A 17,818-nucleotide genomic window follows, 5' to 3' on the forward strand; every position below is an offset into this window, starting at 1 on the left:
GAGCCCCTGTCATTGCGATTGGTCACACTTTTTTGTGCGCTATATCTCACTGAAGTCACATCTCCTCCTCGGCCCATTGCATAATCTCCTAGTCTGGAACAAAGCTCTCTGACATAATGAAAGAGGTGAAATCAGGAAAGGGAAAGTCAACGGTGACCGTTATCGCTATAGAACTCGCTCGCTCTGGCTCCGTAGGTTTGGTCACACTGCGCAAAGCAGGGTAAGAAGGACATGCTGTGTGTGTGTGTGTTTTGTTATTTTTTTTAAAGTCAGTTTATTGAACATACAGGCAGCACCATTGGCTGCTGAGATATGTAATCCTATTCCCTCCTGCGGACCACCAGCCATAAAGAGCCAGCGGGATGTCCCACTGGCCCACCAGGGAGTTGAGAGCCTCCAAAATAGATATCACAGGGAAAGGAGTGGGGAAATCAGTTTACTTTAAAGGAGGGGATTGACTCATGTCTCAGCTTAAACCCACAGTAGTGCTGTGCTGAGGAAAAATACCCCGAAGAGTCAGAAAGAAGATGGAACAGGCACATTGTAAAGGAAAAAATGAACATCTGCCTAAATAAGCAGGATTTCTTTTTTATTTATTTTTTTCTTTTTTTTTCTTTTTTTTTTTTTTTCTTTTTTTTTTTTTCTTTTTTTTTTTTTTTTTCTGTATGAGAGTGGTCAAGGACTCTAGTATGTGCAGAAGGTTGAATCTCAAAATGTAAGCTGGCTGCTTGCATTAAAGCTTAGGAGGAATCATAGCAGCTGATGAGGCTGGCCACGTGCTTGCTGCCCTGCTCCAGCCACGGCTTCAGCTTCTCCCCTGCACTCATCCTGGGGCACTACAACCTTGTCCTAATGCTCTCAATCAAAACATGTGAAATTCCAGTCTGTATGAGACTCACTTACATCAGCAGAAGGGCTGAAAATAATCCTGAAAATGCATCATATTAGCAGACAAGTAGTCTTCCAAAAGGCAGGGCGCAGCCTGAGACAGAAAACTAATTTGCAGGACAGCATTATTTTTGTTCCTCATTCATGTTGTTGCCACTCTGCCTACTCAGATCTCATGAAAATCCCTGTCTGCTCTTCCTCTGGGGCTGATTTATCGATGTGGGCTCCCAGGTTTGAAATATCTGGGAAAGCACTTTGCTGGGCCGAGTTCACAGGGAAAACACACGGATCTGCAATTGCAGCTTACCGGGTCTGGCAGCAGGATCCCTTAGAAAATGTGTTTGGAGGGTTTCTTAAGAAATGTAAATAATGTCCTCTGCAAGGAATTTCAATTTCTTGAAGAGAAATGAAAGAAAAAATATCTGAAACATGAAATGTTGGTGGCCTTGAGTGAACTTTTATGCTCTGATTTCTGCACCAGGGTAATTATTTTGCAATAGAAGAACTGCTGAAACTTCACACCAAAACGTCCCCAATTTTTGGTCAGTCCTGAGCACCGCCTTTTCACATTAAATAAAGAGAAAGTATGAGGTATTCACAAGACATGTATCAATTTGACATCAGTGTAACATTTCTTAAGTGGCTCATTCAGGAGTGAAGCCCATGACTAACAGGCAAATGGCAGTGAGATACAAGGAAAGATGGTTTTACAAAGGAGAGCAATAAGAAAGGAAAATGTTACACTGTTTCCACCGTGTGTTTTATAAGGAAGATCAGGGTAACAATGAGTCACTATGGAAAGGATTTATCGGGCCACGGAGCTAAAAGTCTGTAAAGATTAAAATTCTGATGGGGTTTGGATGTGGGATTGTTTCTGAGTTTCAGTTTTATCCAGCACACTGTCCAAGTTATTAATCCCCTTGTGCTTTCTAAGCTGGGTAACTCATTGTCGATGTGCTCCCCGGGCCGATTCCAGGCACGCCGACCCGCAGGCGGGTGTAATATTTCTTCAGGCAAAGCACTGGGTGGTCTTGTCTTGTCTTGTGAGGAGTGAGAAGCAGATAGCAGGAGACTTTCAAGATTGCTGTTGCAGGCATCAGCCTTTGAGTGGAAAATAATCCACCTGGAAGGACGCTGCCTTTGCAAAGAGGGGCGGCCAGCGCGGCGATGGGGAGATAAGTTCTGCTCGGAGATGTTTGTGGCGAAGGGGCAATTTGTCAGTGAGAGGCAAGGCTGGCGATCCGGGCTCTCTGGTGTCTGTTAGCATCTGCCACTCACATCCACTTGCAGCTTCTTGGGAATCGCTGAGCACTGGAAAGCAGTGCACTTCAGAGCAGGTGACCGGCGTCAGCCCTCAGTTACCCCTCCTGACAAAACCCAGAGATGTGTTGACTAGCTGCAGAAGGTGTCTAGTGTGCAGCTTTCCTCGGTGATGGCCGAGGACACAAAAGCAGCCAAACTGGGACAATCCCAAGTGAAAATACTGTAGGCAGGGAAGCACTCTGTGATAGTCTCATCTGCAGGGCTGCTATCTGCCACATCTTCCTCACGTCGTGGATGCTGAGGTGCTCTTGGAAGAAGAAGATATGGCATGCAAGGGAAACAAAGAGTTCAATTTGGTCAGCTTGCTCCTACAAGCAGCACATGCCTCCCATGAATACTATCAGAAAGGATGAGATGCCAGCATGCAGCAGTGTTTGCAGGCAGCAGCAGTGACCGAGAGCTTTGCAAGGCAGCAAAGTCCCTCCGTGCTAATCCCATGGTGTCACTGAACTGCTGAGGAGGCTGAGCTCAGGTCTTGCCCCTGAGAACAAGTGCACCGGGTCAGATTCACTGTAGCTGGAAGTTTTTGCAAGTATGTTCCCCCCCCCCGGTGCTTTGTACACCAGGAGACAATATTGTGTTTCTTGGAGAAGAGCATGATATTATCACTAGGCAGTAGATTTAACTGAGGAATTTGATGAATTTGTCACTCCCCTGCATAGTTCCTCTGTTTTTGCTTTCCTTACAGCAGTTTACATAGAGTAAGGAGATAGAATGGAATTAAGATACTTTTTTGTTTCTTTTTACCAAGAAAGAGGTCAAGGTGCTCATAGCTCAAGCTTGATTTGGATAGAGCAGCTTGCTGTCTGTATTTAACCAAATATCTGTACTCCTTTTGGGAAAACAAGTCCTGAGATTTATGGTACTTCTATTTCTTGTCCCAGGTGGAAAAGTAGTGCTAGAATGCTTCTGTATTCTGGTTCTGACATCCCCAGCACTGGTCCCATGTGCAGTCAGGTTTCCCACTTGAGTTGGAAACATTTAGTCAAATATTTCAATACATTGAATCACAACAGTAAAGACTGAGTTATAAAGGTCCTTGTGATCAGGCCCAGACTTGAAGAACATTTTTGTGTTTGCTCCAATAAAGGACTATCAGGATACAGGCACGAGAGAACACATATCTGCTGCTTTAGGGCTCAAAGAACAGAGAAAACTTTGTTAAATTTTGTGTGAGAATGAGGTCTGCCTAAGCATCTTTGTTGCTAATCCTTGGTTTTGGTGTAGCTTATACAAAAATCGCATGGATCTTCAGCAAAAAAGCTGCTGGGCAAGTGAAAATATCTTGAAGAGAGTTTTGTTTAAGGAATAGCCTTCATGAAACGGAGCATGGAAAACAACTGTCAGTCAGTGTGTCATCTTTGCAATGCCATAATCTGATCCTATTTCTAGATGTTATATATAATGATGAGGATTTGTTTGAGGTTTTGCTCAGGAACTTTGCTGGGTCCTAATGGCACTAGATTCCTATCACTGGGTTTTAGGACATAGACTCCCTCTGCAAAGAGCCGCTGAATTGACCGAGGCAAATCACTTCTGATCAAGTTTTCTGTAGTTCTTCAGCAAGTTCTTACAAGTGCTTAAGCAGTCTAAGCGCCTAAATCCTACTAATTTAGTTTTGAAAAGCTGGCCTTTAGTCTCTCTAGCACATATTTTCATAGGTATTTATGATCCCAAATACCTTCAAGGTATGCTAGGATGTCTCTTTCTGTGCCCTCAGCAAAGGACATGTAATTGTACTACCCTATCTGTCAGGGATTTGGGGGGACAAGGACATTAAAGATTTCACAGATGCCACTTGGGCAGGTTGATCTCACAGGTTTATTAACATGGAGCAATTCTCTTCCCAGAAACTCATTTGAAAATGGAAATGCAGTGGTAATAAATCTGGTGTCACTAAAGAATGACTCTTATGATGTGATATCCTGCTCAGAGGCTGCATGGGTGCAGAACCCGAGTGCCCTTCTTATTTAGAGAGGGTTTGTGCCTGTTGAAGAAGCATAGAGGTATGTATAGGATGGAAGCCCTCCCTAGTTCCTTGCCATGGTTGTGGGGGCAAAATAAAGCTTTGGCCAAAGAATTTCTTGTTCTAAAGCCACTAGCTGAATTAATCTTGTATTCGTATTACCTACACCTACATTTTTGAGGTGAAATGAGCACAGTGCTTTGGTTCTGAAAGATGGGAATTTACACTTCAGCAAATAGCTGAGCGTTAATGACATTCAGCCCATATGGAAGCATATATTTTATAAGAAACTGCATTGGTTATGCTTGAGAAATCTTTCTAGGACAGCCATTGCCCTGAGACTTACGCATCTGCATAAAGTCTACTGCATTAGAAACGGAACAGAATGGCCCGTCTCTCCCACGGTCTTAAGTTAACACTTTTCCTTTTGTCTGGGGCACCCTTTTCTCAACTTGAAATCCAATTGGCCAACAATTAAAGCCAATTAGCACGTGAGGAAAATAAACCACAGACCCCACTTCTATGTATTTCCCGGGCCGTTAGAAAGCCTAGTTAGCTCAAGGCATTAGCATAGTTCAGGATCGGTCGAGGCACACAGCAGAGACTAGTTGGCTTAAAGTATTAGAGGACGGCGATAGCGGGCTGGCTGAGCGGTTGTGTTATTCTGGGCTCACAGCTGCCAAACATTCTTGACAGGAGATGAGGCAGATGTCCAAGGACAATCAAAGAGAGAAGAAAGTTTAAGCCAACGTTTGCCTATCTCATATTCTCTACTTGATCCTCTCCTCAAAGACAAGGCACAGCTGTTGCACTTCAAGGTCTATCTGGCTGAACCCAGCAGCTCCTCCTTTTTCCCCTCCTGGCCTGCCGGAGCTTTCTGTGTGTTGGACTTTGGCAAGCTACCAGACCTCATTAACTCCTAACAGGACGATTCGTGATGCTAAATGGGTCTTATTTAATCTTTTTGCATGTGGGTGAGTATCTGAGGACAATTCCGCCGCATACTAATTGCATGAAAATGCATCGGATTATAGTTATGTGAGCATTGCCCACCAGTCTACAAGGCATCACCCCGGGCCACAAGAACAAGCACTGTAACATTAACAAGGTGATTTGTTACAGCTGCGATGGCAAAGGTGATACAAAAACAGCAGACAAAAGTGTTTCGCAGACAAAGGCATCAGGAGGCTCGGTCATTTTGCTCTCACTGATGAATAAAAATACAAGAACTGTTGTGATAATGAACACGGTGAGTGATTGCAGGTGTATTAGTAAGAACAGAAGTGCCATAGCTATAGCTCCTAGCCCATCACAATTTATCCCACTCAGAGCCTGCTCTCTGCAGCCCTCTCTTCTGGCTGAGGTTAGGATTTGGGCACGCACTGAGCTGTAGGCCAGGTTTTGTGATGCTGAGGTCAGCTCCTGCTGCTTTCATTTTTCTGAGTCCCACAGCAACTCCTCTCCCACATGACACAGGGCACACATCTACAGCATGGCCTTATGAGATGGTAATGCCTCCAATTCAGTCCCCTAATAGTCATATGATAAAGGAAGGACCAGGGTGAAAAGCTTCAAATGTCTGCCTGAGAAAACGCATTGCATTATAGGACCCCCAAATTGGATGTCACTGACCTACAGGAACACGAGAAACCTGAGCTCTGCCACTCTGCAGCCTTCAGCAAACCGTTTACTTTCTCATGGTTTATCCTGAGCTACTACATGGGAATAATAACATTTAGTTGCATTTCAAAAGCACTCCGAGACTGTCAGAGGAAAGGAATTGGCTAACTTCAAAGTAGTGCTATTATTAACTGCGTGCGGAGCTGTGGAAAAGATGTAGCTGGCCAGTTTAATTCAAGTAGCCAGCTGAGTTTCCGGGGCCAAAAAATATAGAGAGTTTGTTTTAGATTTTCCAAATGTGAAACAATGCATATTTTTCAAAGAAATGTACCCTCATGCTTTTATTTTATATATATATACATATTTTTTACATACAGATACTCTCTTTGCACAGGCAGAGTTGCAACCATGTGCAAGGAGTGGCTGAGATTTGAGCTTGCATTATTTTGTTCCCCTACAACAGCAATCCTACAATAAAAAATATTTCTATGTTCATTCTGGAGCAAATCTCCCTCTCCCTTACATGCAGTGAAGTCTCGATTCTGGATATCCAGCAGTTGTAAAAAACATGTTACGTACCTATTATCCACTCTACGTAGCATTATTATTACCTTCTGCCCTTCACCCACTGATTATTGTTTCATTCATCCCTTATAGCTTGTTTGCAGCATTAGGACTGTACCCTCAGACACACAGCAGATGCACTGAGGCCACCACATGCTGGAAGCTTAGAAGTGCCATTAGGACACATCCCAGTGATATCGTAACTCCTTGCCACGAGGTGCTGGCACGCGACCTGCTGGTTGAGTGGCTGTGGCTGGAGAAGCTATCACCCATCAGTGCCATGCTCTTGCTTGAAGTACAGACACCTTGTAGCTAGCAAGTTTGCTTCAACCACAGAAGCAGTTCCCACGCCTCATCTAGCAGGCAGTAACTGGTTAAACTGTGCTAAATGGACCACTTTCAATTGTATGACTATATCCATAACATAATCTGGGATTTCAAAGGAGCCTTGGGCAATCAGCTTCTCCCACTGCTTTACAGTGGGCTTTGCGTGTCTCCATCCCTCAGGATTTCGGTTATAATTCCTAGAATAAAATAATGTCAAAAACTATTTTGACTGTCTCCTAAACGTAATAAAAATCTATCCCTGAAGAGTCATCAGTGCCCAGTCTCCGTGTGCCAAATTTAATTTTCTATGTTGGGAGGAGGGGAATGAAAACAAACAACCCCTTAAACAATGACATTGGGATCTGAATGTGCTGTGCCTCCCAAGCCATCCAAAATCAAACACAAAAGGATGCAAAGCATTCCCAAATGCCTTCCCTTCACTTCTCTTCTCACAGCAACTCCCATGGACTAAAGCCTTTTGGCTGGGAACAAGCTCATGACCACAGAAGTAGCTGAGCTCTCTTTCTCCCTATGGCAGCCCCATCCCATCTCCCTCTGACCTCTGTACTTGTGGCAGTTTGAATTTTTGGTGGCTGGAATCTCTGACAGAGTAGCATGGTTTCTGCCTCTCAAGCATTGAGCCAGCAAAGTTATTCTGGGCTCCATGGGAGCCTGATGGACAAATGAGAGGGAGCCTGCCTTAACAAAGCTCAGGTTTGTCAGGGGCTTTGGGCCAGGTAGCACTGCAGGTACCATGGTACAGGAGAGAGTGCTGGACGTGGATGTAACCTCCCTGGGGAGACTCTGTGTGCCCAGAGACCCAGGGAGAAAAAAAACAAAATATTTTGGAAAATGTAAATGAATCCAGGGCTGAAGAGCAGCACTGCAATGGAAAGGGTGTGCATGCAACTCTGGCTAACAGGATGGAGTGCATGGTTTCCGCCCAAATTTTGACTGCCTAAGGGAAGGCAGACACAGCTACTGCCATGCTCTGCACAAGGCAAGGGGAGCTTGGCAGCTGAGCCCCATCTTCTCCCATTCATTAAGAAACTCCATTCATTCTATGTGATTTAGTGCTGTGAGACACATCAGGAAGCAGGTTCTAACTAGTACTTGAAAAGTCTATGCTGCTGAAGATATCTGGGCACCTAAGCTGCTTCAGAGAGATTTTTCAAAAATGCCAGGATGATTCATTCCTATTAATTTCAATAAGAGGCAGTTAAATGAGCATTTATTTATCACTGCCTAACTGCTTAAAAATTGGATGGTGCTGACTGTGAAGATTTAGGAGCTCTGGCTCCTTACTGGAGCCAAAATGCCACAAGGCAACCATCAGTTTTGCTATCCAAAGCTCCTTGCATTTTTAGGGTCATTTTCTGTATCTCTCCAGGTCTGTGTTCTCTTACTGCTGTTTCTACTTTAAAGGTGGCTGCCCAGTACTTGAGGACTGGCTCTACACATGTGGTCAGACCACACTTGAGGCCTTTTACATAATAAAGGGTGAAGCTGAAGTCACCCTGTAGCTTCACATCCACCACTCCTGAATGTAGTTGTGAATCCCCATTAGTCCTTGCACTATAAAAGTGACCTGGGGTTTTGATGTACATATTGAAGAAGGAAACATGAAATACTGTCACTTTTTACAATCAGACTGAGTTTCTAGATCTACCTAATTTGTTATATATTGTTACACCTTTTTATATATTACGTATCATTGTGTATCATTCCACATTATATATTATTCTTCTGTATATATTGTTATATATCTTTATATATTTTCTGGTGTGTTTTGTGATTTCAAGGCACAAGCGAGCACCTAGGGTGCAGATATGGCACTGGAAAGGGCAGAGCTCTGAACATTTTGTATGGCAAAACAGAAGAGATGGAAGGAAATCTCGGCTGGGAAGCCCAGGTTTGGGCTCCAGCTGTCTCCCTAGAGAGCATCCTAGGGCTGGCAGCCAGCAGCTGGGTGGCAGCCTGGCTCAGGTGACTCTTTTCTCTGCTGTGACTGTAGGGGAAGGCAGCCAAGGGTGGATCAGCCCTGCGTTGGGTTGCACAGAGTCACTCATGCAGGGCGAAACACAAGGAAAGTCTTTCTTCCAGTCCCCAGCTGAGTTTGCCCTGACACTACCCCACCTTGTCGGAGGGAGGGAAGGGTCTGGTTACTACTAGCACTTTTTGTTCATTAAACTTGAGCTGCAAGAACTAATTTGCCTTTTGGGCAAGCTTGCCAAAGACAAAGCTATGCTTTGTCCCATTTGCGTGGGGCGTTGGGCATGGGCAGTACTGCCAGCATGAGGTGGCAGAGACATCGCCTTGGCTGCCCAGCATGGCCAGACATTGCTTTTCCTTGCCCAGAAGCTCTGCTTTGACATAGGCAGTGTCACACATTTGCATTGCTATCGCCTCCCTCACCTGAACCTTGCTGGCGCCGAGGTGGGTGGTGGTGAATCGCATTGCATTTTATCGAGAGGAACCTGCTGCTGCTTTCAAAGGGCAATCTTGGGGGTCACCCTTTCTTGCTCTCACCCACCACAAGGCTCCAACCCTGGTGCTAAAACCCCTTTAGCAGTGAGGCCAGCCTCAGGCCTGATGAACACAGATGGCCGCGGCTCTGAGGACAAAATCTTAGCAAGAGCAAAGGGAAGTTCACAAAATGCACATATGTGGCTGAGCCATTTTAAGCAGCTCAGGTACAGACACACCTCTTCCTTATCCAGAAACCTCCCTGGGGAAGGAAAGAAAGACATATGTTTGGCCTCTGCAGCAAGCTCTTATCTTGGCAGGAGAAAGCTATTGATGTTCATGTTTCACATTTCTGGCGCCCAAAACAGGTTCTGATGTTTAAAATAAGGCAGCGGTGGAACCTGTTTTAAATATGTAACAGTCTCAGAAAGGAGCAGTCTAATCACTTCATTATCCAATGCAGCAGAAAACGGTTTGAAACCCAAACCTGGGAGAGGGGCCTTGGAGGAACCTTCCCCAACAAGACATTGCCAGCATTAACGCTGGTATTTATTGCTCATTTTAACTATGGTGCACAGCAAGCATTTTCTCAGCCTTGTGTCGCAGCAATATATAATTCATATGCTTAATATTTAGCCTCAGCTCTCCTTGCATATGTTACAGTGCTGGAGACTGTTTGTGTGTTTGCTATATATCAGTTGACACCTCTGTAAAATCTTTATATTGAATGCCTTTGGCAACTATATGCCAAATAATAGCATTACCATTTGTAATTTTCTTAGCTGCAGCTTTCCTGTAAGCTTTGCTCTATGCATTACAAGTAGGAAGGATTTAAAGAGCTTTATTGGTTCTCAAGTCTTCCTAATGACCTTTCCTCGCTTTTGTAAGTCAAAATAACTTCTTCTTTTTTCTCTTTTTTTCTCTTCTCCTTGTGCGTTTTCAAGTAAAACTGCAAGAGCTCCTGAGCAAATAAGTAAGAGAAGCAAAGCAGATAATCACTGCCACTGCCCCCGCGGAAACTCTTTCTTCCTCCTCCTCCTCCTCTCCCCCTTTCTTGTCTGGAGTCCTCTGGTGTCATCCTCAGAATTTGTTGACTCTCGTCTTGCAGATGCTTTTCTTCCTTGCTCTCGTCTTCAGTTCTGCTCATTATATTAGCGATGCTGGCAAAAGAAATAGAAGAGCCCCCGGTGAAAGATCGGGGCCGGGCTGTGCTAAGCACTGTACAAATAACACAAAGGCTGTCCTTGCTTTGGGATCCACGGTGAAGGATTTAAACAATATGCCACCGGGGAATAAATCAATAAATGGGAAGGAGAAGAGTGTTTAAGAAGGAGATACGTTTATACCTGTTAATGATTATGTGGAGTTTCAATAGCCCCATTATATGCTTCTTTTATATATTCTGCTTGTTTTCACCTAAAACCTCTCAATATTTCCCTGAATCGTGGTCTTTTGTTTTGCCTATCCTGCACAGTACCTTGGCCACGTTGGGCTCTGAACTTCTCCCGACCTGGACGGCATGTTATCCTTGTTTAGTTAGCACCAGGTACATTTACAGGGCTGTATATTTGCTTAATAAAAATAAATAACAAGCAGAAGTTCCAAGCTCAGAATTACACCAGACACAGCATTTTCCTTATTGCTTTGTCTTGTGGAAAACAAAGTACATTTTATCCTACGTTTATCATGTAGCTTATGTGGTACTTTTCATTTTGATGTATGGCACACTTTCTAATGTGTCTCCTCTCATGTCTCTTTATTACTAAAGTGTTCCGGTGGAAAAGTATATTACAAACAAATAAATAACTTTCAACTACTGTCACTAGACTAGCAAGCAAGCCACAGGCATGGGTTAGTTGGGTCCATTCATTACAAAGCCTTATTCAGGACTTTCTCACTTGTCTTCTTCTTGTTTTAATGAACGTCTCTCACAGATTCATCCTAGAAAATTTTGCACTCCAGCTCTTGTTCTCACAAAACCCTCCAAAGGGATAACTGAGCTGGTTCAGTGCATCTCAGATGGAAAAGCAAAACTCCGTTTCTTTACCCTCAAACATAAAAGGTAGCAAATAAGAGCAGAGAGGAAAGGAGGAAGAGCAGAGAGACAGCGGATGGATCTATGAGAATGAGTTTAAATGCAAGAAGCTTTCTTTTTCCAGTCAGCAGAAAGAGAAAGGCAAACTCGTGGCTTAAAATGAGCAATCTGGGAAGCACCTGTGAGCCTTCGTTAGTACCACAAACCTGTTGTTTGGAAGGCAGTAAAGGAGCGTGGGCAGGAGGGTGTGGGCTGCCAGCCCTGCAGCAAGCACAAGCAAGCTCTGTTCACTCTGGGATGGATCCCACCCCCTGCTCTCCTCCATCACTTTGCCTCTAACATGAGTGTGCCCAAGGTGGTTTTATATGGGTTGGGTTGTACGTGCAAAACTCTGCAACAAGCCCATTAAAAGTGTGTGAAATTACAATACTGTTTGGGTTCCTGCACCCAGACGTGGTCACTAATTTATGGCAGCTGCTGGATGGGGTGAGGAAGAGAAGAAACCATGTGGAGAGAAATGGATAGTATGGGCATGGCAATTTGTCTGGGCAGGCCTGAAGCCTGGGAATGCTTGTTTGCTTGTTTGTTTGTTTTGAAACACTTTCTATGAAAACAGAGTTATGAAGGAATTCTTTTAGCTATGTCCTTTCTGCTCCCTGTCCCAGCCCAATTGTGTGAAAAAGCAGCTTTGCCATAAACAGATTTTACTATATCAGAGTCAAATTTTACTACATCATTATAGGAGTGTTCCACTGGGTAATATGACTGGCTGCCCTATCAGAAGACAAGTGCTAATGCCGTAGTGAAAACATGCCATCACACTTCCCCAATAAAAACTTTTATTGTATCCCAGTGCACATTAAAAACAACACTAACTGCATTAATACATTGTAATTTACTTTTGTGTTATGGAGCAAATGACAAACCTAGTGCTAATGAGGTCATATTTTCCATTACCCCAATGCAAACTCTTGGTTAATCCAGTCCTTGGAGACTTCCATGAGGGACTCATACACACTTGTGTGTGCACGTGCATGCATGGACAGACAGACATGCAGACATGTGCACTGTGATTTGCTGGTAACGGGTGCTTCCACCACCATTTCACTAAATGCAATGTTATAGTGTGATTTTGTTTTAAACTGCTGCTTTTGAAATAAACATGTTGTATATTTCATTTTATTTTTTGCTGTTGCTGCTGTGACATTTGCAGTTAGTTCACAAAGAATTCCTTAACCAAGAAAGCGTACACACACTCCCATCACCAGTGTTGTCTCTTACTTGTGGAGCCTCTTTCACACAGTGGTGAGCAGAAATGCAGTTCTTCAGTGCTGCGGAAGATGAGGCTAAATGGATTCTTTAGGGATTGCTTATATCTCAAGTGCAATTATTTAAGAAGCTGTAAGCTTTCCATTTTATTTTGTCATGAGCAGAATGTTCGAAAAAAACTCATTTCTCAGGAGATATGGATGATTCTTTATTTCTAAACTTCCTGTGGTGTTTTCTTAATGACGCTATTAAATGATTAAGCTTCGCTTTTATAAATTAAATCACCAAAATGAAATCATTAAGGCTCTCTCGGTTTTATTAAGCATAGTTATTTGCCATCATGTGTAAATTCACTGAAGCAATCATCTACACCATCTTCTTTAAAATTGTGTTGGCAGCACCACGGGGAAGGCTGTTCCGAGTGGTGGATGGAGGTACCTGTCTCTCCACATTTCAGCAGGCTCCAAACAGACTCATGAGAACAAGGGATGTGCTTACAGCGAGGCAGCCCATGCCTTAGAGCAGGATGGGTCTCACACTGTAACTCTGGGGCTCACTGCTCTGCAAATGGCACGCAGGGGTTGTGCGCAGAACCACCTCTTCCAGGCCAGGCGGCACCTCGCTAGCTTGCAAACTGCTTTGTCTTTGTGTTCCTTTCAACCCCTTCTCTTTCTCTCTTTCTGTACCTCTCTGCTATTTGTTCTTGCCACAGTTTAGTCTCATCTCTGCTGATGAATTAGGCTGTTGCTCAGGGAGAAAATTGATCTTCACTCTTTCAGAAGTTGCAAGACAAGTTATGCTTGGTTCGGGCTGTGGTATTTTGCTAGCCCTCGTTATGATAAGGAATAGATGGGGCTAAGCACACTGACTTGAACTGCAGCTGCAGAATCTAAGGCAGAGCTTCCAGCTGATATTTACATTTAAAGCCACTATGCATTTTTAATAACGTCTTATCAGGGATGTTTTCTTTTTGGAATGACTATAGGGAGAAAGGGTAGTTAGGGAGCCATCCAAGAACTAGTTTCAGATTAGCAAAAACCAGTGTCCCTGCATTATCTCAGGTTGTAACCTGTGTGTGCTGTAAGGCTTGAAGTGCTGGGGCAGCCCCATGCGATAGTGCAAGTATCCTAAGTACTTGTTCCAAAAGCACTCTGTGTGTCCACAGAGGAATTACCCGCAGCAAAGCAAGGAGGGAGGTGTGCTCTGCCTTGCTGCAGTGGCTTAATGGAGTTGTCCTCTCTGAGAGCCCTGCCCTGTCTTCACATCACGCAGCATCTGCTGATGGCTGTCGCTCCTCCTGACACCGGAGACGATGGAGATAATGGGGAGGCTCCGGTGATCAGGAGCTGTAGGGACAACATGCCTCTGGAGCAGTCAGGCCTCTCAGCCACGGGCAAAGTCTGTCTTGTTCTCTTCTTTCATTTTCCAAACTGAAATTCTGAAGCATGAAAATAGGGAGTATCAATAGCAGCTTATTTTTCCTCACGCTATGAGCCATGTCTGCTGCCGTTTGGTTTCAGGCTTCAGCTAGTAAATATTCCCAAACTCAGCTCTGAGTGTTGTCACTTCACCAGCCTGCTGGCAAATAAATGAATAAATAAATGCTTCCTATTATCTATTTATAATATTTTCAGAAAACGATGAGTAACCGTGATTCTCTGGAATCATTCCTGAGCTGATTATATCAATTTTCCTAGAAATTGAATGGCAGGATGCTTAAGGAGAAAGAAAAAAAATGAGAAAAAAAGAAAGAAAGAGAGAAAGGAGGAGGAAAAGAAAGAAAAAAGAAAGAGAGAAAAGCTGAAGGAATTTCAGAATAGAAACCTACCCTGAACAAAAAATAAGTGTTTTAGACCTATGGAGTCCAACTTTCTGTATCCTCAGATCACTATTTGGGGCTCTTACAACTCCAGGAAAATAATTTGGCAAACTGGGGAGACATCTGTAGAATAATTTGGTATTAAAAACTGGTTATTGTTGTTAATGCTGCTGAAGCATTTCGTTATTTCTGATGAAGAAATGTGAAATGAAATGTGGTAAAATGTGCACCATCAGCTTAAGATTCTTCCTTGGAAGAACTCTGTCTGTTTTCGTCTGAAAAGTGCTTATTTACTCCAACTTCTCAGAAAGAAAACATCCAGAAGCAGAGAAATAATTCTCAGATGATGGCAATGTTAATGAAAAGCAATTTGCATTATATACATATACATGTATGTATATGTATTTATTTGCTACTTATAAGCTGTTAACGTAGATCTGCTCCATCTTTAAAATACTCTTGAAATATATGAAGTGCTTTTAAATTTGATCTGGAAGCATATTAAAACAAATGAAAGTCGGCAGTAAATGGGGGACAATATTACTGAAAACCTGATGCAGATATCTGTGCTGTTTGCAAAGAGGCCTTTCTGTCAGACTTGGAATAGTTTTGGCTGAATTTTCAATGAAAGAGTTTAAACTGTAGGAGCAATAAATTTTTTGCCTTGACAGAAAACATTGTTATATAGACAAATAACTGGCACGCCAGTAAATAAATGGAGTGCATTTTCCAAGCATCAATAGATGCCTGGGCAAAAACCATTTTAACAGGAACAGATTTTTTCCTGTGTGCAGTGGCTCCTGTATAGTGTTTGGAAAATGTACCCATATGTCTACTCACAAATAATGTTCACCTGTAAGGAAATGCACACCAGGTTTATGGATGCTATTGAGTATTCCCAGTCCTACCACTATGAATAATGATGCTTACATGCCCTCAAACATGAAAAATGCTCATCTGAATGCACTGAAGTAGCCTGACGCGCAGATTGTTGACATTATTTTTTAAAGAAGTATTCACAGGTGGGGTTGGCAGCATTATCCCTGCCATGAGCCGGTGGAAAAAAGGTTTGGGAACTTAGCTGGAAAGCAGTTATTGATGTCAGCTAATCCTGGGAGTTTGCTCCAAAGTATTCAGTGGAGAGCAACGAGGCCGAAGATTTGGGTTCCCCAGGGTGGGCAATTACTCACTGCTCGTGAGCCAGAGACTGCAGGGCCTTAGGCAAATAACTTTGCTGCCTGTTGCCTCTTTTCCCCCATTTGTAATAGCTGACTGGGTATAATTATGTATCTGTTGCTTTAGAAGATGAATTAGTTCATATTTGCAAAGCAGGTGGAAGAGAGAGAGAAAAAAAAAAAAGTGAGCTACCTCTGATCCTTTCATTCTTCTTCCTAACTGCGCGCTGGAGCAGTTTCCTTTTGCTAGGAGGAGAATGAGAAATGCAGGCTGGCATTTATTGCTGCCAATTGCTGTCCAGAGCAGGGCAGTGACACCGAAGAGCCACAGCTCTGCCACGAAAGCACCAACCTGCCTCCTGCCTGCATCCCAATTCCATCGCAGATCTGAGCCCTGGAGTGCATGTTGCTGGGCGGATACTATTTTCAAACGTTCAAGGCGAGCACTGGAGTGTAATGTGCACTTCTCTCCTCCAACATTTAAAGACTGCAGCAGTGGGAGAGGCATGCGGCATATCTGTAAAAGCCTGAAAGCTGATGAAATCTCAGTTAGATCTGTTATCTCCCAATGCTTTAAAGGTCTTCAGCTGGGAGATTAAAGAACAAGGTTACTGTGACAATTTGTTTACACGCAGGGAGAGATTAAGATCTCATTGAAAAGGAATAAAAATAACATCATCTTGAGCTGTCACAGCATGAGACCCATTGTAATCAACACTGGTCTGATTTCAGGGATAATTTAAGACCAATTTATTATCTTAATTAAAAAAAAGAAGAGGAGAGAATTCAGTGTTTCAGATGGCAGTTGGGCTGCTGTATCTGCACTTTGCACAGTAACATTAGAGGTGTTCTGAAAGGGATACCAAAACCAGACGGTACAAACACTCGAGTCTGCCTTAATAGGCTTTGGGTTAATTATACAGCTAACCACAGAAAAACAACCCCAAAATTCCCAAGCCCACTCCAAAAATGAACACAGAAAGCGTTGTTTCTTAAGTCTGTTTTAATCCTACATGGCAAGCAGGTGAAAATTAAATAATTACGTATGCAGAATCCCCTTTGATGATGTTTCATGCACATAACTGAATTGTTCAGTTACAGTGATGATAAGTTCATGCTGAATATTCCTCATATTTGCCATTCTTGATATTTAAGCTCCTTGAGCTGCCGGTATCTGAAGAAATGCACAAGCGATTCAGAGTTCAAAGAAGGATTTCACATGCATTTGATATCAGCCACTACTCTTAAAAAGAAACTATTTCTACTTTTTAGTTCGTAAAATTGGAGAAACATACAGCTTTTCAAATACAATGGAGTGGGGAAAAAAACCACAACAAAAAACGGAGAAAATGAAATGAATTTGCCTGGCCAGTTTTTTTTGTGGTGCCTTTGCACTTGTTTTTAGCAAACATTCAACTGGCTATTTCCATCATGCATGCTCGCAAAAAGCATTTTTAAATATGTTTCTCATGATCATTCACCCTTGGAAGCTGATGATACAACTTGCTATGTGCTCATCCAGCTGGTGGGAGAATATCAGGTGACTCATATGACAGAGCTTTTGGCACAAATAACAAGTTTTAAAGGCAACTCAGGGAAAAAGAAGGAAATTCACCACAGGAATATCTTTTAAACAGAATTTGGAACAAATATGGCAAAGTGGAAGAGTGTTTACAGACATCTCCCTCAGAGAAAAAGGTGGGATGGGGCAAATGGATGACTCACTGCAATTTGCCCAGCTCCTCTCGCGTCTACTTCATTGGACCACCCTTGGAAAGTCTGTGTTCCATTCTGAACTGCTACAAACCTCTGGAACAGACTCAAACGTGGGTTTTGAAAGATGAATCCATCAACACTGTTGTCAGATGGAGGGTTAGTGAGTTCTCGCCTATATACAAAATGAGAGGTACCTGAGGAGGTTCTGGGTAGGGATCTACTGGATCCCACTGCTCCAAGGCAGGCAGACTGTGCCAGCTTCTTCCAAAGATTTTATAGCATCTTCATGCAAATTACTCCACTGTTCACTGCCCGTAACTTTAAGAAGCTGCACTGAAGGAATCATTCAGATACCTGAACTCAAGACACTTTAAATCTTTGCCGGTACCTTGCCAAGCTTTCAGCCTCCTCACAAGGATGCAAATCTCCAATAGACCTGTCTTGGATGTTCTCTGGTCCTTAAGCTGGCTCTAAACATGGAGTACAGGCACTTGACTTCTCCTGGCCTGAATCCTTCCAACCCTGAGGTAAATTCTTTCCTTTCTGGCATAGTCAGTATGGCTGTGGAGGGTAAATGATTTCCTTCTTTCATCTTTTGCATTTCTGAAGACCCTCTATTGAAACAGTTGTTTTCCTTGTCCTCCCACTCC

The 17,818-nt window shown here is 43.2% G+C and overlaps 2 long non-coding RNA genes across 8 annotated transcripts in view; one reads left to right on the top strand and one right to left on the bottom strand.

Moving 5' to 3' along the window:
- LOC128075335 (uncharacterized) overlaps positions 1 to 17,818 on the top strand; it is a 367,001-nt gene that overhangs the window by 121,566 nt on the left and 227,617 nt on the right. The window lies entirely within an intron of this gene.
- LOC128075343 (uncharacterized) lies at positions 12,757 to 15,983 on the bottom strand. The gene is made up of 2 exons (XR_008203787.1): positions 15,646 to 15,983; positions 12,757 to 13,896 (listed from the first exon to the last, which is right to left on the bottom strand). It is a non-coding gene; the product is annotated as an uncharacterized LOC128075343 (long non-coding RNA).

This window comes from Tympanuchus pallidicinctus, unplaced genomic scaffold (genome assembly GCF_026119805.1).
Source record: "Tympanuchus pallidicinctus isolate F22 unplaced genomic scaffold, pur_lepc_1.0 scaffold12, whole genome shotgun sequence".
In the NCBI taxonomy this organism is placed as follows: domain Eukaryota; kingdom Metazoa; phylum Chordata; class Aves; order Galliformes; family Phasianidae; genus Tympanuchus; species Tympanuchus pallidicinctus.